Source organism: Nycticebus coucang, chromosome 10 (genome assembly GCF_027406575.1).
Source record: "Nycticebus coucang isolate mNycCou1 chromosome 10, mNycCou1.pri, whole genome shotgun sequence".
NCBI classification, from domain to species: Eukaryota; Metazoa; Chordata; class Mammalia; order Primates; family Lorisidae; genus Nycticebus; species Nycticebus coucang.
Window position 1 is genome coordinate 54348943 of NC_069789.1, and position 22110 is coordinate 54371052.

The following is a 22110-nucleotide window of genomic DNA, read 5'->3' on the forward strand; positions in this document are numbered from 1 at the left end:
TATTTGATTGGCTTGGGGATGTAGGTCTTTCTTGTTTCCCAAATGAATTCATTCAATATGCAGCAAATACATATTGAGGTCTATTACAGGCAGGCCCTACGCTAGGTCCAATGATGCTGCAGCCCACAGGACCCGATTTAGTTCTGTCTTCACATTCCACTGGAGGAGATGGAATCAGGCATGTCCACAACCAGAGGCACCGGGATATGCATTGGTCAGGGCTCACCAGAGAAACAGAACCAACAGAAGATAGATTTATTTTCAGAAACTGGTCTATACAATTGTGCTGGCAAGTTTGGAATCTATAGGCAGGTGGGAAACTCGGGAGCTTTCTCTGCTGCAGTCTTGTCCTGGAATTCCTTCCTCAGGAAACCTCAGTCTTTGTACTTAGGATCTTCAACTCACTGGATGAGACCCACCCACGTTATGGAGGGTAATCCACTTTACTCAAAGTCTACAGGTTGTCAATGTAAAGCACATGTAAAAACCTCTTCTGAGCATTATCTATCTGGATTGGCATTTGACCAAACAAGTAGGTTCCATCACCTTGTCAAGTCAACACATAAAAACTGACCAGCACGTGGCAGAAGCTTGGAGACCCTCAGAGCTCAAAGGCGGGGCTCCTAACACAGTGTGTGCGTGCGTGTGTATGCATGCACAAAGTGGGTATACTGCGTAAGCTGGGACCTGAAATAGGTTGTAGCAGGTGACAGGGAGAGACAGCACCCTTCCACACCCCCTGGGTAGCCCATGCCATCACAGGCTGGTGGAGTATTATTACTCTGTTGTTTTACTCAGCCCCGTTCTCCAATGTGAACGTGCTCCCCACTTTCTCAAGGTCCTAAGAGGGGTCACAAGCCTTTCTGTCTGCTCTGATTGCTACCTGCATGTTTAGCCTTGATCCCTGGGTATTGACTTAAGGCCAGCCACCCAAACTCACGTCTCCTCTCCTCCACTTTCCAGTGGGGCTCAGGCTCCTTCTCAGCATGTATTTCACATTCACATTCCTCTGACCGCTGTGAACTTGGCCCTGACTGCCCCATGCCCACCGGTCTGCCCGGTGGCCGTGCGGCCCCCTCCCAGCCCTGCCCCTCATGAGGGGGGTGTGTGAGCATCTGGTGTTGCTGCCGCCTGAGCAGTCCGTCAGCCTTCACGCCGCTGTCACCGGGAGACGTGGTGGAACGAAAACAAAAGATGTGACAAATTTGTCCTTTTCTCTTTCATAATTAACGAAAATATCACAGCATGTAGCAAAGCATGGCTCCTAATTAACAGACAGGCGAGAGGCAATGAAGAAAAAAAGCTGCAGCCCCTCCTCAGCACCCCTTACTTCTTGCACACTTGGCACCCCCTCCCTACCTTGCAGCCCACTCCCACTCCCCTCCCCCCACTCGTAATTATATTTGCAGGAGAGAATGATATTCTGGTCAGACACGACAGACAGAGCCCAGTCCCCAGTGAGGCAATTAATATTTCACACCTGCCAAAGCAAAGTGGCAACAGCAAGGGGAGGGAGAGGTGCTGGGAAGGCAACGTGCATTGTCACAAGGCCAGCACTTGCAAAAGCCAAGTGGGGACAGTCCTTCTGTTGGCCTGTGGGAATGGGCAGACCAAGCTAGCACGGAAAACAACTAACTCTATAGGGTCTGTGCAGAGTGTGGGGAGGGGAAGTTACTGAATAGAATAAAGAACCTGCAACTGTATGTGCTTTACTCTGCTCCCTAACTCCTGGCTCGCTCACGCACTCCACACGCATCCCCAGCCCTACGGAGGGCTCAGCGTGCAGAACTGAAAGCCGGTGGGGATGAGCAAATTCAGAGTCACTGGGCACAAAATACCCACCTGTGCCCCAGCACCCAGCCCCCACTCCTGCTGACTCACATACTCTGGGTAGGTCCTGCCGACCATCCACACGGACCCCCCATATCCTCACCGGTGTACACTCATACACTCACACACAACCATGTCCAAGTTAGACAATCAAGTAAGACTTACGGGCTGGTGAATAGGTTCAGGTTCCTGCAATTGAGACCCTGAGAATCTAGCATTAGTTGTGGAAATAGAACTGCCTTAGATTTTTAAAAAAGGAACTAACAACACAAAGCCATAACAGGTAGGAGACACTTGCATGACCCCGTAGCTTCCTGGCATGCAGTGAGCACCTACTCATTGTCAGGCATGCAAACCAGCCACGTCACATATTTCATCTCATTCGTTGACCTTAAAAATCCTAAAGGGAAGATAATATCATCACTTTTTACATCTAAGAAATCTGAGACTCCCGAAGATTAACTTCCCCAAATAGGAAGTTAACAAAACTGACCTTCAAACTCAGTTCTGCCTGATGCAAAACTCACGTGTCTTATTCACAATAGACAAAACGTAAAAGCAACTCAAGTGTTCATTGGTGGGTGAATGGATAAACAAAATGGGGTTTATACATACAATGGAATATTATTCACCCTTAAAAAGGAAAGAAATTCTCACATATACTGTTCACCATATGGATGGACTTTGAAGACATTATTGCACTAATTGAAATAAGCTACTCACAAAAGGATAAATACTGTATATGACTGCATACTATTTAGATCAGGTACCTAGAGTAGTCAAATGCATAAAGACAAAAAATAAAACGATAGTTACCAGTGGCTGACAGGAGGAGAGAATGGAAAGTTATTATTTAATGGGTATAAAGTCTCAGTTTTGCAAGATGAAAAGCATTCTGGAGATGGAAGATGGAGATGGTTGTACCACGGTGTGAATGTACTTAAGACTACAGAACTGTACACTTACAAATGGTTAAGATGGTAATGAAGGAAAGTACTACCAAATCCAAAAAGGGGGGGGACCAGATATGTAGCAGCACCCCTCGCCCCCTACCATAAGAATGTGACCTTTTGTAACTGTCCTAGGAAATAGCCCCGAGCTGAAGCAGATAACCGGTAACTGGTTCTGAAAGAAAAAAGCTAAGCAAATGTTTAACTGCTGATCTTGTCTTAAGACAGATGAGTAATGAACCAGCGTTCTTCTTATCTGGAAAAGCCCCTATGTCTGCTACCCCTCCCTAAAGCCCCTGCTATGTCTGCTACCCCTCCCTACTTTGTGGTTTTTGCCTTTATAAGCTTGTAAAACCTGCTGTTCAGGGCTTGACTCCTTGGCTCCTAAAAGAGTTGCGAGTCAAGCCCCAGCATGCTGGAATAAAATCCTCTTGCTGTTTGCATCAAGCGCCGTCTCTTGCGGTTGATTGGGGTCATCATCGCTCAGGGCAGAGTCGGGGGTCCTGCCCCAAGTCTTTCAGTAAATTTTATGTTATGTATTTTATTGCAATTAAAAAAAACAAGGCTTGCATTGCTAACTATTGTGCCAAGGGACTAGAGAAGAAAGAAAGATTGCTGTGGGCTTAGTGACCAGAGAAGCGCTTGGAGGAAGTGAGATTTAAATGGGCCTTGGAGGGTGAGGGGATTGGATGGTAGGAGTGAAGGTGGAGGTGGTAGTAAGATACAAAATATAAGAGTGAAGTCAGTGCCTCCTTGGCTGAGGCAACCTATGGAGACCATTTCAATCCAGAGAAAACAATCTTATTACAGATGATTCTAGAAGGGATACCCTAATTGGGTGAGAGGTTGGACTGAATGCCATCTGGGTTTCTCCCAGAGTGAGAAGTCTAAGAGTCCATGACAACAAAGCCCTGTCTGAAGATGGGAGTAAGTAAATGAGTGTGGCTTGAGTGTGTGTGTCCGGGGTACCCAAGGGGAAAGAGGCCACCAAGGACAGAGGAGGGAAGAGGACCTGGGGGAAAGCTGAGGCTAAGCTGCTGAGTTTGGTTTGTATTGATAGGCTCCAGGTACCCTTGCAGGGGCTGAGCAGCGAGTGGCAGGAGGAAACTGCTCTAGGAGATGGAGGCAGTGCTGGAGGCAGAGGAGGACCTGGAACTTGCAAGGAAAGGGATGTCATGTCCAGGAAGGAGCACCCACTCCTGGGAGATACACTGGACAAGAGTTACTCATGGAAACCCAGGCAAATGGCAGCACCAGGGCCACTAACACCTTGACACAGGTGCACAGCCCAGGTGGGAAGGAAACAAAGACTAGAAGGCGCCCTGCAGCACAGCCCATGTCCCTTACTCAGGGATGATTATGTTGGCAACCCTTGTTGATTCTGTCCCCTATGATACACATTCCCACTCAGGGTGACAGGGACCCCCCCACTCTCTAGGTCCAGGTGAGCTCAGAGGTCAGACCCCCATTTCCAGGCACAAGCAGACTACCTTTTCTGGGACACACCCTCTGGGCTCTGACAAGATCATGAACAAAGCAGCCTGAGATGTTTTTTTGGGTGGTTCCACCTTGAGTAGGAGCACACCCCTTAATCCCTTCTCAGGGACAAAGACTGTAAAGGGCCTTGCCCTAGTGCAAGAGGAACTACATTCATTCATTTGTTAATACACTCATTAACTTTGAAAAGATGTTTTTTCCATCTACCAACTCCTGGCCACGTGTAATTCTGTAGTCCTGATACCCCTAGGTAAAGAGCCCACGTAGAGACACCTCAGTTCAGTTCTTTCCCCCTTTTTACTTGTTCTATATTCTTTCTAACTTCTAATAAAAATCCTATCTTACCACTGATCTGTGGTCTGTGGGTTCATTCTTTGAAGCCTCAAGACCAAGGACCTACTGAAGAGTGACATTCCGGTATCACCAACACACTCTCCATCCCACTCCCTTCTCTCACCCCCCTGGCAATCCCTACCCCAAGGCACAGCCCCTCTGCTTTCCTGTAGCTTCACTGAGGGACAGATGAGTATGTCATCCTCCCCACTGACTAGGAAACCAGCTCCAGCAAGGTGGAATTATTCATTAAAAGGATCACATAAATAATACTTACCAACCTGATTCAGGAGCCTCAGTCTCCTCCTTCAAAATCAGGGCAATTCTGGGGTCTATGGGCATGTGTGAATATTTGCCATCATTCTCACCCTTGAGGAACTCACAATCCATTAAGGGTGATCAGAAATGACATAGACAGAAACAGTACGTGTGTTAACTCCAGTATGAAGTGAGTTTATGCCCAGGCAGTTTGGGGAGTAAAAAGAGTATAAGCTGTAGTGACCCACATGGGTGGCTGGAATCTCACAGTGCATCCCTGTCCACAGGAAGACCGTGACATCAGGGACACATTACTTAGTGAACCTTAATATCTTCATCTGTATAATGGCTGCTATTCCTCTTCATTCACACCTTCCATTCATCCATTCCTTCAAAAGTAAATGTTGAACAGGTGCTGTAAGCAAAGATTGTGCCAGGCCCGGAGATAGAGACCTGATCATGACATACAAGTTCTACCCTGGAGGAGCTTATATCCTAATAGGTGGAGGGTGGGAGGGACACCACAAGGAGGCTATGTTGTCCTACAGGTAGGAGATGATAATAGCTTGGATTAGGATGGTAGCCACAGAGATGGTGAGGGAGAATGGATGCGAGTTACGTATTGGAGAGTAAAATCAACCAAGCTTGCTATTAGATTGGATATTAGCACCACAGGAGAGAGGAGGAGAGAAGGAGAGACTCCTATGGAAAGATTTAGAAACAACATACCTAAGGGACTCAGCATAATATCTAGCACACAGTGGTGTTCAGAGTATGAGCACTGAAGGAATTAAAAGGGAATCAGAGCAGAGTTTCTATAAGGGAGGGCAGAGGCGTAATGGAGAAAAGTTTCTGGAAGAGGTGAATTCTGAGCTGAGTTTAAAGCAGAGGAGTGAAGTGAATTGACATGGGGGTGGAAAAGAAGATGGAGAAGGATGTCAGGAATTTCTGGTGAGAGACAGGAAGGGATGGATCAAACATAGGTTTGGAGGTGGGAACTGTGATTTGCCAGACTGAAGCATCAATTTGGGTTGTACATATGAGGATTCTGCTTACTAAACAAGTACAGTTGATCCTTGAACTGTGCAAGACTTAGGAATGCTTGCTCCAGGCAGTGAAAAATTCATGTATAAATTTTGATTTCTCAAAAACTTAACTCCTGATATAGTCTATTGTTGACCTAAAGCCTTACTGATCACACAGACAGTGGATTAACACATATTTTGTCTTTTATGTATACTGTATACTTTTTTCTTACAAGAAAGTAAGCTAGAGAGAAAAAAATGTCCTTAAGAAAAATTGTAAGGAAGAGAAAACATATTTACTGTTTGTTAACTGGAAGAGGTAGGTCTCCATCCTTGACATCGCCACACTGAGTGGGCTGAGGAGGAGGAAGAGGAAAAGCTGGTCTTGCTGTCTCAGGGGTGAAGAAACAGAAGAAAATCCTTGGACAAGTGATCCTGTGCAGTTCGAATTCATGTTGTTTAGGAGTAAAATGTATGCAAGATTTTAAATTAAAATAGGACTAAACCTGGATCCTCAAAACTACTTCCCAACTCCTCTTCAGATGTATAACCCAGACTGGGAGAGGACTTCCTGTGTTTCACAATTCTCCCTAAAGATGTCTTTCACCTCTGAAGTTAAATAAACTCCTAGGCATTTTACTTCCTTTGTTGCTACTGTGACAGGTATTTGCTAGAAGTCCTAGCCAGAACAATCAGACAAGAGAAGGAAATCAAGGGTATGCAAATAGGGAGAAAACAAGTCAAAATATCACTCTTTGCTTATGATCTTATACCTACAAGCCCCGACAAATTAACCAAGAGCCTCCTGGAATTGATCAATACATTTAGCAAAGTCTCAGGTTACAAAGTCAATGTACACAAATCAGTAGCTTTCAAACACACCGACAACAGTCAAACTGAGCATCAAATCAAAGACAGAATGTCATTTTTATTTGAAAGAACAACCGACAAGCTATAGTTATACAGACTTGTGTTTTTAGTAGAAATTGTCTTGAGAATGAAGAAAGTGAGTCTGTCACTTTAAGGAAAACATTTGCTAGATTTGTGGCCAATGACAAAATTTGAGCTTTCACATGAAAATTCGAATTTTGGAAAATTTGTGTTCACCACCGTTTCCCAAAACTTAAAATCTTTCCTGATGAGGTCAGTGGGTAATAGTAACAAGTATGTTTGGGTTTTTTTTTCTTTTTAATCTTTTATAATGAAATGTGTCAACATTTGGAAGATCTACATAACTCAGTGAAATAATATTTTCCAAACGTCCAATGCATGATTCTAAAAAATTTTGCATAAATGAAAGAAACACTGGAAATGGAGAGGCATCAATGTATTTTCATACATTTTATACAATACACAAAAGTATAAAAGCCTCCTTGATAGGGTTTCAAATTCCACATCATAAATAACCTGTAAAGAACTACCATTTTTTGAGTTTAAATGTAATATCAAAGATGAATAGCCACAATTATCTGAAAACACTATTAAAAACTCTTACCTCTTCCAACTGCAGATCTGGAGGAGGCCAGATTTTCTTCACATATTTCAACCAAAACAACATATCCCAAAAGATTGATTGGTAAAAGCAGATGGGAGAATCCAGTCAGACTAAAGAGATTTGCAAAAATGAAAAACAATGCCACTCATCTCACCAATTGCTTTTTTTTGTTTTGAAAAATTGTTTTAATAAAATGTGTTATTTATATGAACATGTAATATGTTTATTGTAATTTCTAAATCAATTGAAAATAAGCAATTTTCAAATTTCCATTTTAATTTCTAACACAGAAATATTGTCAAGTTCCTGATCCATAATGCCAGCCCCGGAATCCTCCCATAGGGGTTCAGTTCAAGGTGGCCTCTGAGGTCTCCAGCCTGCATTGAGGCCCCTCCTCACCCCATCCCTAGCTGCGCAGACACACTCGTGGGTGTGCACATGTGAACTCACACACATGCAACACAATTCCTCCTGTAAGCAGTGAAGACCGAAGTCTTCCCTGTGGTAGCTTTTTGATCCTGGGCCAGTCAACCTCCAGGGCTTTATTTCCCTCAAAAATAACACGTGGTTGTTAATAGTTAAAATCACCCTCACTGGACCATTGTGAGATTTAAATGAGACAGTGGCTGTGTGCTAACAATTCTGCCCCTACAGATCTTCTTTACATCTTTCCCCACCCTGCTCTGTGCCCCTGGAGGCTTCTCAGATGGGTTTGGTTGAGACTCCAGAGGAAGGAGGAGTAAAATTAGAGGACTGATCACTCTTCTGCCTGTGCACAGGTGTACACACACACACACACACGCAGTGTGACAATGCTTCTCGGGGATGCTGAGCTCTGGCTGGGCAGCCTCTCTCTCACACAGAATCCTCCACTGGTCCCTGCAGGCCTAGGGATGGGAGTTTGCTAGCCCAAGGTTCCTTCCCATTCCTAGTGGGTTTTCTTTAACAGCCATGCCTTTGTAAATAGCTCCTACCTTGAATTCTTCTCAATGGCCTTGTCTATGTATGTCATTTATTTCCTACAAGGACCTTGACTGGTTCAGGGGTCTGAAATACTATACTACTGGATGCGTCTATACCAAAGAAAGGTCCTTTTCTTTCTGATTTACAGTCATCTATGACCACTAGGCACCCCAGCTCCTGGCCGGCAGGGACACAGCAGGAGCTGGGGCTTTCACTCCTTCCATGCAATGCATTCTTAACACTGCTCATGTCCAAGGCGCTATTCACACGGTTTGCAAAGATGCCCAGGTAATGATTCCTGCCCTGAAAAAGAGCAACCATCCTGCACTTTCCCATCCTTATGTTTTTGCTCACAGTGTTCCCCTACCATAAGCCTTCTTCTCTTTCCATCTTCTCTTTCCATATTCCCAAACCATAAATAAAGTCTTTCTGCCCCCCAAACACTTCTCTTAAAGCACTTCCCTATTTTTAACTTGTATTGTTCAGTTTGGTTCAACACACTTTTTTCCGGTGCTTATTTTATACCAAGCCCTAGGCAAGACGCTGGGCAGTGTAAGGAAAAATATTGCACCAGACTTACCCTAAGGGAGCTCACTCTCTAGCTGGGGAGACAGAAACATAAATACTTACGATGCAAAGGGAGAGAGGTTCTGGTTAGAAGAAACTCTATGGAGCCATCTATATAGACGTGGGGAGATGAGGAAGATTAGCAGGATGGTAGTGCACTCTCGGGGTAGGTCGTGGGGGCTGGAAGCTTCAGCCTAACAGAAGCCCAGCGTACGGGCACATCCAACACGGCACAGAGCATATAAGCAGCCACTGTGGAGGGTAACTGCCGCGTAAATGAGCATGAGGCTGTGTTGTTAGTTCCCTGCTCCATCTGGTGATGGCCTGCAGGGATGATACGGGGCCTCCCATGCCTTTGTGGAGGAACTAGAGGTGCCTCCTAGGCCAGTGGACCAGCTGAGGCTTGATGTCTGATGAGAGGGCTGCAGGTGCTTCCCATCTAGACACACAGGCTGGACCAAAGACTGACAGTGGTGTCAGCATCCTAGCCTGCTGGTGCTCATCCCCAAATTAATGGTGGGGAGACTACAGCAGAGAAAATCATGGATCTGAGAATCCAAAGATGAGGCCATGAGAAATCCCAGAAGGCACCTGAAAACTTAGAACCAGTGTGTGTGTGTGCAAAAGGGATAGGCGGGTACATGAATGCGAATGGAAGAAAGAAAAGCCCCAGTGGGAGGTGAGGCTCTCAGAATATGTGGTCTTGTACCTCCTACACACACATACACACACACACCCCACCTACAATGAGATGACCATTGTCTACCCAGAACAAGCAGCACCACAGCCCAGGCCTCCAGATTTCCAAGAATATTATTAGGGAAATCCTAAAACCCTGCTGAAATAAGAGCTGGTGAGACTGGAAGTGTACTTCCAGCTGTCCTTGAGTATCCACTGCCCACCCAAACCTCAAAGCTGCTGGATCTACTGAATGAGGTGATGTCCCCCACCCCCAGTCTGCTTCTTTCAACAGACAATACCTGACAGAGGAGCTGCTTTGTAAGAGGTAGCATCTAAAGGGCTCCTAAATTGGCACTGGGACAACAGGGTGCTAGGACATAGCAAGAGAGTTTCTAGGGAACCAGGGGTTCTCTGCCTTAGAGCTCAGCCCCTCTCCTCTTATTTAAACTCACCAAGAAGTAACAAACAAGGATTTCAGACCCTCCTTCACTGCATGCTACCATAGGGAATAACTGATATCCCCAAGGGAACACACCTTCACAGGCCAATATATTTGACGTTGAGGATTAAAATCATTTTAAAAAATAAAGCATTCCATGGCGTCAGACAATTGGGACAGATGCACCAAGATAATAAATATCCTCAACAAAAAAGATAATATTAAAATTTGAAACAGGCAACATCAGTCATAGAAAGGAAACAAATAAAAATACTATATACGAATAATATTTGAAACCAATAGAAAGGATACCCCTGGAGACAGAATTTATAAGCTGGAAGATCATGCTGAGGAATTCTCTTGAAGATAGCAGCAGAAGATAAAAAGACCGAAAATAGTAAAGAAAAGCTAAGACAAGTAAGTAAGTAAATAAAGGTACTAGTATCCAAACAATGGAATTCCCAGCAGATGAGGGGGAAAATGCAGGGGAGGAAATATTTGAAGAAATAAGAATAAAAGGCAAAGGACTTCAGATTGAAGGGACTTATAGAATGCCACAAAGAATAAAGAAAAAAACCCCAAACCCACCCCTAGATATATTCTAATGGAACTAAGAACATCAGGGACACAGAAAAAAAAATTTTTTTTTACGTTTTCAGAAAGAAAAACAGTCAGGTAAAGAGAGAAAGACTCATAATTTATCAGATGCCTGAACAGTACATTAAGGATAGAAAAACACATTAGAAATATTTTCAAAGTATCAAAGGAAAAAGACCATTGAGCCTAGAATTTCATATCCAAATTGTCATTTACATGCAAGACATGTAAATATGCATGAAGACATTCCCCAGCGCATGAGGTCTCAGAAGGTTTGCCACACAAAATCCCATTTCGAATCCACTCTTGGAAGAGTACTCAATAAAGACAGAAATACACTCAGGAAAGTGTTGTAACAGATACACTAAGGAAGAATGACTCGATTACTTAGTAAAGCTTATCATTGTCTGAAAAAGCAAGAACAAAACAGAAGAAAAATGAAAATCATATCTATAACCCCCACAAACTAAAACTGCAGACATTACCAAGGCAAATAAACATAAGTACAGGTCTTAAATTAAAGGCAACCACAATGATAATAAAAATAGAAGACAAAACTTTTAAATAAACTTACGATAATTTGACATACCCAATAAAAAACATAAAAGAAAATAAGTGTAGAATAAAAAGAAAATATAAAATAATATGGTAGAAATAACTCCTGACTTAATAGAACTACAATACACATAAGGAGATTTAGCTTTTCAATTAAACAGAAGTTCTCCCCCCAAATTTAAAATGGTGTGGCATTGGTGAACTACTAGGCAGACTGATTAAATAAAATCTGAGTCAGGACATAGACCTAAGCACATAAGAACATTTATTATACAGAAAAAGATAGCACCTCAAATAACTGGAGAAAAGATGGATTTTTAAATAAATAATGCTAAGACAAGTGGATAACCAGTTGGAAAAGGATAAAATTGGAAATATACCTCACACCCTACCCAAGAATGAACTACAAATGAATCAGAGATGTATGATGCAAAAATGAAGCCGTACAAGTATTGAAGGAAAACAGGCAAACTATCTTAAAATCTGGGATCTGGAAAAGTCTTTCTTACCTATGACTCACAATCTAGAATCAACAAAAGGAAATATTGCTTAATACAACTACATTATAAGAATCTTTCGCATGACTAAAATTACCATAAACAAACTCAAAAGACACATCACATACTGGGAAAATATTTGCAATGCATATCACAGATAAAAAGCTAATATTCTGGGGTGGTGCCTGTGGCTCAAGGAGTAGGGCATTGGTCCCATTTGCTGGAGGTGGTGGGTTCAAACCCACCCCCGGCCAAAAACTGTAAAACAAAAAAAGCTAATATTCTTAAATGTAACAACCCATAAAAATCAAGGGAACAAATAAAAGGATACACAAATGGTCTTTAAATCTTTAAAAAAAAAAAAAAACATCAGAATAGGAAAAATGCCAATTAAAACCACATTAATACCATTTGCTACTACAAGATTGGCAAAACTTCAAAACCTTCACAAAGCATTCTGTTGACAAGGATATAAGGAAATAGACACTCAAATTCAGTGCTAATGGGAATGCAAAATGGAACAATCTCACAGAAAGAATTTGGCAATAAATAATACAATATCTAAAATTTGGCCATATCTAACACAACTATGTATGAATTTAACCTTTCACCCACTAATCTTACATATATTAATTCACTGTGAAGTCCATCTCTTAAAATATGAAACAAAATACACACAAAATTATTCACTGAACAGGTTTGGCATCCCTTATCCAAAATTGTTGGGACCAGAAGTATTTCAGATTTTGGATTTTTGAAATGTTTGCCTATTCATAATGAGATATTTTGAGTATATGAGCCAAGTGTAAATACAAAATTCATTTATGTTTCAAATACACCTTATACACATAGCCTGAAGGCAATTTTACATAATATTCTTAATAATTGTATACATGAAACAAAGTTTTGACTGCACTTTAACTGTGGTCCCATTACATGATGTTAAGTGTGGAATTTTCCACTTAGAATGTCATGTTAGCACTGACAAACTTTCAAATTTGGGACCATTTTGAATTTTAGATTTTATTTTATTTTTGAATTTTGGATTTTTGAATGAAGATAGCCAACCAGTAGTATTATTTATAATAACAAAATATTGGAAACAATATTATGCATAAAAAATTAAGAGAGTAAGTCATTTCATCTCCATACAATGGTGTAAAATGGAGCTAGGGGAAAAAAAAGGAATATCACTGTAAGTTGATGTGAAGTGATTGACAGGATATTTTTAAGAAAAAATCAAGTTGTACATTACATTTTGTAAGAAAAAAGATAAGTTAAGAATATATACCTCTTGGGTGGCGCCTGTGGCTCAAGGAGTAGGGCGCCGATCCCATATGCTGGAGGTGGCGGGTTCAAACCCAGCCCCGGCCAAAAAAAAAAAAAAAAGAATATATACCTCTTTTTGCAAAAGAAACATAGAAAAGACAAATAAGAAGCCATTGAAATTTGTTATCTGTGCACAGTGAGTTCAAGCAAGAAGAAAACACTATAAAAGGAGAAGAAATTTCTCTAACTTTTGCCTTTTGTCTACTTTTGATTTTTGAGCCCTGTAAATATTTTATTATATAAAAAATAAAATTAAATCATCAGACATGGGACAAAGACCCTAAAGTTGAATATAAACAGAAAGAAATAAATCTATTTACATAGAAAATTGTGAAGGTATCTATTTAGAAGGGAAAAATTAGTCTAAGTAATTTTTTTTTTTGCAGTTTTTGGTCTGAGCTGGGTTTGAACCTGCCACCTCTGCCATATGGGGCCGGCCCTTTAAGCCACAGGCACCGCCCCAGTGTAAGTAACTTTTGAACATAGTATTTGGACTATACATCTTCAGTGGGACATATTCTAAATCAAGTAAGAACTATAAAGAAATGCTGAATTTAATCTAATAGTCTTGTCTTTGTACTGGTATGATTATAGCAATTTCAGAACTATTTGTGTGTATTATAGCAATAAGAAAATAAGTGTGTGTGTGTGTACCTGTGTGAAGAAAGAGAGACAGACATGTTGAGAACCATTGTGGAAGAATGAGATACAAATAAGGAAATAGAAAAGAAGAGGGAAAATCTTGCAGTATTGGACTGGAATTAGAAGTGTTAGTATTGGGGGTAGGGAGGAGGGAAAGCAGAGGTGGGGAGGGGGAGATTAGTCACCTCTCACCTAAGGCGCACAATGTAAAGGTATGCAGCACACCCTCTGAGTGAAGGGCTCCACTGTAACTTGAATTTTACCTAATAAATGCAAACAATGTAACCTAATCAATTGTTTGTACCCTCATATTAATCTGAAATATATTTTTAAAAATAGAAGTGTTAGTATGGACTCATGATTTTCTTCCAAAAAAGAAGAAAATTCATTCTTCTTCAATCTTATTGAAATATAACTAAAGTTGACTAAACCACTGATATTTAAGTATGAAATTTGTTCAGTTTTTGGCGGTGCCTGTGGCTCAAAGAGTAGGGCGCCGGTCCCATATGCTGGAGGTGGTGGGTTCAAACCCAGCCCCGGCCAAAAACCACAAAAAAAAAAAAAAAAGAAAAGAAATTTGTTCAGTTTTGGTAATTGTACACACAAATAAAACGATCACCAAAATAAAGATGCCTGTTCCTCCTTTCACCTTTCTAATCAACTACTGATCTTTCTGTCATAAATTAGTGTATGTTTTTCAGAATTTTATATAAACGGATTATATAGTACGTGCTGGTTTTTGCCTGGCTTTTCTTTCAGTCCGTATAATGATCTGAGAGTCATCTACGTTATGCATAAAGTTTATTTCTTTTTATTCTTTTCACTCTTAGGATTGAAATGGCTCTGTTATTTGGTTCATATGAGTTTATAATGATTAAATCTTTCTAATAAACTGTCTCTTTTATTATTATGAAATGTCCTTCTTTTTAAAATTTTTTAATTTCAGATTATTTTTTAAATTTCAGATTATTGGCTTGGTGTCTGTAGCTCAAGTGGCTAGGGCGCCAGCCACATACACCAGAGCTGGCGGATTCCAATTCAGCCCAGGCCTGCCAAACAACAATGACAGCTACAACCAAAAAATAGCCAGGTGTGATGGTGGGCGCCTGTAATCCCAGCTTCTTAGGAAGTTGAGGCAAGAGAATTGCTTAAGCCTGGGAGTTGGAAGTTGCTGTGAGCTGTGATGTCACAGCACTCTACCTAGGGCGACAGCTTGAGACTCAGTCTCAAAAAAAAAATTAATAAATAATTAAAATAAATAAATAAATAAATAAATGTCAGATTATTATGGGGGTGCATAAAATTTGGTTACATAGTATTTTTTTACATTTCAGATTGATATTAGCGTGCAAATGTTTAGATTACATTGCTTTCCTGCTCTTCCTGGGCGCTACCTAGGGAGGCAGCCGCCATCTCTTATTCGGCATCATGGCCGCCCTCAGACCTCTTGTGAAGCCAAAGATCGTCAAAAAGAGGACCAAGAAGTTTATTCTGCACAGTCAGATCGATATGTCAAAATTAAGCATAACTGGCGGAAACCCAGAGGTATTGACAATAGGGTTCGGAGAAGATTCAAGGTCCAGATATGGATGCCCAACATTGGTTACGGGAGCAACAAGAAAACAAAGCATATGCTGCCCAGTGGTTTCCGGAAGTTTCTCGTCCACAACGTCAAGGAGCTGGAAGTGCTGCTGATGTGCAACAAATCTTATTGTGCAGAGATTGCTCACAATGTTTCCTCCAAGAACAGCAAAGCCATTGTGGAAAGAGCAGCCCAGCTGGCCATCAGAGTCACCAATCCCAATGCCAGGCTACGCAGTGAAGAAAATGAATAGACAGCTCATGTGCACATGCTATTTCGGTTTAAATAAAACCATAAATACTGCCAAAAAAAAAAAAAAAAAAGATTACATTGCTTTCCTTTCTAAGATGAAGTTCAAATTGTAGTAGAGCCCTTCACCCAATGGGCCTGCTGAACACCCTCACATTGTTACACATTAGGTGAGATCCCACCAATCAGCCTCCCCTCCCTCTACCTTCTCTCTCCTTTCTCCTGTTCCTCACTAGACTATACTTGTGTTTTTGTTTTTGTTTTTTTTTTCTTGTGGGCTTGTGGTTGTTTATTTATTTGGTTTCATAATAACATTGGATACTTTTTTTCCTCTTTTTTGAGACAGAACCTCAAGCTGTTGCCATGGGTAGAGTGCTGTGGCATCACAACTGCACAGCAGCCTCCAACTCCTGGGCTCAAGCAATTCTCCTGCCTTCGCCTCCCAAGTAGCTGGGACTACAGGCACCTGCTGCAACACGTGGCTATTTTTTGGTTGTAGGCATCATTGTTGTTTGGCAGGTCCAGGCTGGATTTGAACCCCCCAGCTCAGGTGTATGTGGCTGGCACCTTAGCTGCTTGAGCCACAGGCGCCGAGCCTTTTTTCCCCATTCTTATGGTACTTTACTAGGAAGACATTTTTTCTTATGGCTGAATAGTACTCCATAGTACGCATATACCACAGTTTGTTAATCCATTCATGGGTTGATGGGCACTTGGGTTGATTCCATGCCTTGGCAATTGTGAATTGAGCTGTAATAAACATTCTGGTGCAAATGTCCTTGTGGCAAAATGAGTTTTTTTTTTTTCTTCTGGATAGATACCAAGCAATGGGATTGCAGGATCAAATGGAATTTCCACTTTAGTTCTTTGAAAATTCTCTGTACTTCTTTCCACAGAGGTTGTATTTGTCTGCAATCCTACCAGCAGTACAAAGGGTTCCCTTCTCTCCACATCCACACCAGCATCTGCAGATCCAGGGTTTTTTGGTGTGGGCTAATCTCACTAGAGTTAGGTAATATCTCAGAGTGTTTTTAATTTGCATTTCTCTAATGATTAGGGACAATGAGCATTTTTCATGTGTTTGTTGGCCTTTTGGCTGTCATCTTCAGAGAAATTTCTTTACAAGTCTCTTGTCCACTTACAAATAGGGTTGTTTGCTCTTTTCTTGTTGGTTAATTTGAATTCTCCATAGATTCCAGTTATGAGGCCCTTGTCAGATTCATAGCATGCAAATATCTTTTCCCATTTTGAAGGCTGTCTGTTTGCTTTAGCTCTGGTACCCTTAGCTGTGCAGAAGCTTTTTAGCTTATCAAGTCCCTTTCTTTATTTTGATGCTGCAATTGCCAAGAGGGTCTTCTTCACAAAATCTTTTCCCAAGTCAATGTTGTCAAGCATTTTCTCTACACTTTCTTCTAGAATTTTTATTGTTTCATGCCTTAAATTTAAATCTTTTAACCAGTGAGAGTCAATTTTTGTCAGTGGTGAGAAGTGCAGTCCAATTTCAATCTTCTACATGTGGCTAACCAGTTCTCCCAGCACCATTTATTAAATAGGGATTCTTTTCCCCAGTGCATGCTTCTGTTTGATTTATCAAAGATCAGATGGTGATATGTGGCTGGGTTCATCTCTAGATTCTTTATTCTATTCCTTAGATCTATGTCTCTATTTTTGTGCCAGTACCATGCTGTTTTGATCACTATAGACTTGTAGTATAACCTAAAGTCTGGTAAAATGACACCTCCAGATTTGTTTTTATTTCTTAAAATTGTATCAGCTATTCAGGTTTTTTTTTCTAGTTCCATATGAAATGAAGTACTATTTTTTCAAGTTCTTCAAAGTATGGTGATGGTGCTTTGATGGGGACTGCCTTAAATCTCAGGTCACTTTAGGTAGGATGGACATTTTAACAATGTTGATTCTTTCCAGGCATGAGCATGGTGTGTTCTTCTATTTGTTAACACCTGCTAACAAATGTCCTTCTTGATCTCTAGCGACACTCTTTGTCTTGAAGATTGTTTTAACTCATTTTTTTTTTCAGTTTTTGGCTGGGGCTGGGTTTGAACCCGCCACCTCTGGCATATGGGGTCGGTGCCCTATTCCTTTGAGCCACAGGTGCCACCCTGTTTTAACTCATTTTAAAATATCCATTCTAGCCTTCTTATGCTTATTATTTGCATGATGTATTTTTGTTTTAAACCTATTTGTATCTTTGCAAATTGTGTAGATTGAAGAAAGCATATTATAACGATTTGCCTTTTTATCCACCCCACAATCTCTGTCTTTTAATGGGTTCAGACCATGTGCATTAATGTTCTTACTCATAGTGTTGGACTTAATTCCACCACTTTACTACTTGATTTCTATTTGTCCTCTCTACTTCTGTTCCTCTTTGCCCTCTATCCAGCCTTCTTTTGGATTACTTAAATAATTTGTGGTACTCTGCATAAATTTATTATTGATATTTTGGTTAAACCTCTTTGTATTATTTTTTAATGATTGCTCCAGAGATAACAATATGCATACTTTTGCATTCAAGTAAAATGCAAAACCATACAACTATTTAAATTCCTTTGCTATCCCCTTCAATTGACCTTTATATTTGTTATTTGTATTATAACCCTACACATTAAACTCTACTAGACAGTGTTATAAATTTGTTTTCAATGGTGTTGTGTTTTTTAAACTTTGTTAAAAGCTTCTCATTTACCTAGATATTTCCATTTCTGTTGTTCTTTCTTCATTCCTAAAAACTCAGTGTTTTTTATTATCATTTTTCTTCAGCCTCTCATGCATTTCCTTTCTCATTTATTACAGAAAAGATATTCTGATGATAAATTCTCTTAGTTTTTCTTCATCTGAGAAGAGCTTTGTTTTGACTTCACATCTGAAGGATATTTTTGCTGGCTACAGAATTTTCCACTGACAGTTCTTTTCTTTCAGCACTTTAAAGATGTTGTTCCATTATCTCTGACCTTCATGGGTCAAGAATAAATTTGCAGCCTTTAGGGGCGGCGCCTGTGGCTCAGTCGGTAAGGCACCGGCCCCATATACCGAGGGTGGCGGGTTCAAACCTGGCCCCGGCCAAACTGCAACCGAAAAATAGCCAGGCGTTGTGGTGGGCGCCTGTAGTCCCAGCTACTCGGGAGGCTGAGGCAGGAGAATCGCTTAAGCCCCGGAGTTGGAGGTTGCTGTGAGCTGTGTGAGGCCACGGCACTCTACCAGGGGCCATAAAGTGAGACTCTGTCTCTACACAAAAAAAAATAAATAAATAAATTTGCAGCCTTTAGAACTTGTGTTCCTCTGTAGGTAATGTGTAGTTTTTTTCCTCTAGCTACTTTCAAAAGTCTTTCTTTGCTTTGATTTTCACCATTTTGATTATGAGTTTAGGTGTAGTTTTCCTTGAATTTATCCTGTTTGGGGCTCACAGAGCTGCTTGAATCTTGAATCCACAAACATGGAATAAAACAAAAATTCAGTAAGATAATAAAAATGTGACTCAGATACAGTGAGGGCCTGAAGAAAAGTAATCAGCTCTACCAAGTCAAGGAGGGGAAGGGGAAAAGATGCTAAGAATGCTTGGGACAAAGACTCTCAGCACAGAAGACCTTGTGAGATAAACCATGAGATGTGGCAAATAATGAAACCTTGTTCTTCATTCTCCAGTGCTTTTTCATGTTACATCACTTTTTTTTTTTTTTCTTTAAACCAGCTGGCTTTGTTTTGAAAAGTTCTTGGAGACATCCTCAGGAGAGGCACATTTTCTCACTTTGCCTTGTCTTTTTAAAGGAAAAAATAGCATCTCCCACTTTCTCTGTATCTTCTGAGGTTGTCTACCACAGGGCTTTGCAAATTTAAAAAGCAAAATTAAAAAAAACTGTTGTCTTTGGACAGCATGTGGGAGGTTCATTCTGGTTTGTGACTCTATCAAGATGGGGTGATAGAACCAAAAAGCTCAGCTTCTTTTGTTAAAAGAACACTGAAGCTGCCTCTTTAGACAGTAGCAAGTTAATTGGTTGAAAAAGTGTGAGATTCTCCAACTAGAATAAGTAATAATTTTCATTTTACTACCCAAACTTACAAATATTAAAATTAACCCTCCAAACCTTAGATGTCCATCCAGCCTTAATTACTACATTTAAGGGGCTAAAATTGATTGCTTTGTTGGTTTCTCTAGGTAATTTACATATCTTTACTTCACAATTCATGTTTTAATAATTTTTATTGAAATTAGTAAATGAAAAAGGAATGATATTACCTCCAAACTTGCAAAACCCTAAAATCAAAGTAATCTTTTTTCTCCCTTAAAATTAAATTGTCAATTTAAATATATACATGTGTGTATATATACACACATATATATAGAACTTAATCATTTGTTCTAAAAAGAAAAGCATGAAACTAAAATGAGTTAGTATTTACAATTTCATTGGGATTGTAACAAACCCCCAATTTATGCTTTGTAATATACAAGGAGAAAGGAAAAAAATAGAAAGAAGCAGAGGAAAAAATAGCCAGAATGGAGAAGAAAAGGAGAGTAAAAATGCCAAAAGTAGAGAGAGGGAAGGAGGGAGGGAGGTGAGGCCTTGGTGTGTGCCACACCTTTTGGGGGCAAGACAGGATTGCAAGAGGGACTTTACCTAACAAATGCAATCAGTATAACCTGGCTTATTGTACCCTCAATGAATCCCCAACAATAAAAAAAAAAAAAAGCTTTGTTGAACATTTTTAACCCAGCATTTTCCAAATGGAACCCAAAGACCAGCTCAATCACCAACAGTACTCACAGAGACAGCCTGAGGATCCCTGGTTAGAGCCATCCTCAAACTTCAGCCAGGAGTAGCATGTGTCTTTAGTATAAAGAGCCCTGAGTTCTAAGGTAAAGACAGAAACATTTGTGGGGAGCCCTTCTGCCTCCACCAATTCCCAGCAGAGAAAAATGGCCCTGGGTGACCACAAGTCAGTCATGGCCTTCTGCCCACCAGTCCACCTCTTTGGAGAAGGCTAGCCAAAGCCAGTCTGCAGCTGGGGGTCGGGGTAGGTGGGAAGGCATAAAGTGTTTTGCAAAGCACAATCCACCTGTGAAAGGTTTCTGCTATTTGTTCAGACAATGGAAACTCAGTGCACTTTCACTCAAAAGTCAGAGGTGGAGGGTGCACTAGGAATGCACCCTACTTGTTGGGAGATCAGCACCCCCCACTCTGCTCTGGGGGAAGCAACACAGCAGAAGCTAAGGAAGCAGAGATCACCAGACCCCAAGAGATGCCCACCCATCTTGGAGGCAAGAATTATGACTCCTGCCATAGACGTCTCTATTTCTCCTTTAGTCCATCTTTCAGTATCTCTTTTCTCTTGGCCTCCTCTGCCTGTCTTCTACGTTCAGTTTTATTTCCTCTTTCTCTCACTGGAATCCTACTGGCCAAAAAGGTCCTTCTGGCTAGATGGGCATCTGCCCAGACTTCTCCTGGGCCCTCACTCCCACTCCAGATAAATCATCCACCTGCCACACTCCTTCCTTCTCCTCTTCAAGTTATCCCAAGCACAGTGACAGAGGAAGCTGCCTTAAATTCTCCAAATGAGGTGGGGTGGGACAGTGTTTTGTGTCCCTGTCAATGTCATCTCTTTCTGCTTCAGGAAAGGGATGGTTGTCCTGGAGCAGAGTCTACTCAGAAACCCCACTCCATCCCATCCCTCTGCAGAGAGGAATTGGCCTGTGGGGCATTTCCTGACAGCTCCCACAGGACTCAAGGAGACAATTAATGCCTCACAGCTGTCTCAAACAGGGAAGGTGCTAGAAGAGGGGGGAAAGGGGAGAGAAGTGTGTAAATTGGCAAAAAGTTGTAAAGCAATAGTAGAGAACAGGGAGGGAATTGAATCACCATCTTATTGAACAAATTTCTCTTAGAATCTGCTTAAGGGACGGCCAGTAGACATTTTTGAAATCACTACAGAGGTGGGGCCTGTCTAAGGTTGCAGGTTCCCAGTTTCCTGAACCAAAGATAGGGAAGGCAGCCCCTGGGAAAGTTGTTTCTGACAAAAAAATACAGACAGACAGAGAGATGGACAGGTCTCCTTCCTTCCCAGATACCCCTGACTGTCTGGGCAGACAGATGGTCCTTTCCTCCAGGCTTTATAGATTAATGCATTCTTCTTATCAATTATGGAGACAAGAAAGTGTAATTTTCTCCCCATGTTTATACTGTTCAGGATTAATCTGCCTGTAAATGGATAATCTGTCAGCTTTCTGAGACACTGAAGTGGGGAGGGGGTAGGGAAGGAAACAGGGAAGAGATTTACCAGCGGGTAATGCCATCTGCTTTATTAGGTTGTTTTATAAACCTGACATTCAATTTGTTCTGGAGGACTTGGTGACGGATTATTCTGTAAATTCCCAAATAATTACGATAACCGGAGAAAGGGAAAAAGGGGGAGAGGGAGTTAGGTTTGGAGGCGTGGGGGGTGTGGGCACACTCCTGAGTGGTGGCTCTAGGGAGGACATCCATCCTCAGCCACCTCTGAGGGTGGCCAAGAAAGGCCAGATCTTAGAGGCAGGGGGTTGACAAAAAGAGCCCCATAGCCCTTCAACTCTGGCTCTCATACCATGTCGCCCAGTTTTCAAGCCTT

General features: G+C 41.3%; 1 pseudogene across 1 annotated transcript; it reads left to right on the forward strand.

Moving 5' to 3' along the window:
• Window positions 1-15069: 15069 nt before the first annotated feature.
• On the forward strand, window positions 15070-15544 carry LOC128596677 (60S ribosomal protein L32-like; annotated as a pseudogene). The gene has a single exon (XR_008383123.1). The product of XR_008383123.1 is annotated as a 60S ribosomal protein L32-like (transcript).
• The last annotated feature ends 6566 nt before the right edge of the window (window positions 15545-22110 follow it).